The following is a 750-nucleotide window of genomic DNA, read 5'->3' as shown; positions in this document are numbered from 1 at the left end:
GATGTGTGTGGGTGGTATGGCATGGGGGATGTGTGTGTGTGGTATGGCTTGGGGGATGTGTGTGGGTGGTATGGCTTGGGCGATGTGTGTGGGTGGTATGGCATGGGGGATGTGTGTGGGGATTTGTGGGTACGTAGGGTGTGGGGTGAGAGCCGTTTGAGTGTTTTCTTGTTTTATTTTTGTTCCCAGCTGTCCCAAGCTGCTCCATCCCTCAGGGCAGCATTGCCCCACTGCCTGGCTCTGTACCTGAAGCTCCCAATGCCCCTCCAAACCCCTTCCAGGGGGCAGTGATCCTGACTACAACCATCATCCACTTCCCAGGACAAAGCCAGGAATTTTCCCTGTGACCTAGGGGAATGGAAATTTTGGCCAGTGAATTGAGAACAAGTGACAATGCAATGGGATTGGACTGGGGCATGCTGATGCACTGGGTGCAGGAGGGAAACCAAGATATCCAATCAGATCCCAAGGAAGGTCATTGAATACAGCAGTAATTCCACAAGGTAGCATAATGTATTATCACCGAGAGGGAAGGTATGGAGAGAAGGTGATTAGGTTTGAGCAGAAGATAGTTTGATAGGATTGAGACGAGTAAGCAGGAGGTGGATACATGGGTTTACAGGATATTGGGAGATGGTATGTGGGATTGAGGGACATAGATAGTGGGTGGGATTGAGGAGTTTAGAGAGAAGGTGGATAGGTAGGACTGAGAGATATGGGAGAAGGTGGGTGAGTGGGACTGAGAGATAT

The sequence above is a fragment of the Rhincodon typus genome, chromosome 39, assembly GCF_021869965.1.
Source record: "Rhincodon typus isolate 14 chromosome 39, sRhiTyp1.1, whole genome shotgun sequence".
Taxonomy (NCBI): Eukaryota; Metazoa; Chordata; class Chondrichthyes; order Orectolobiformes; family Rhincodontidae; genus Rhincodon; species Rhincodon typus.
This window is presented reverse-complemented; position numbering follows the sequence as displayed.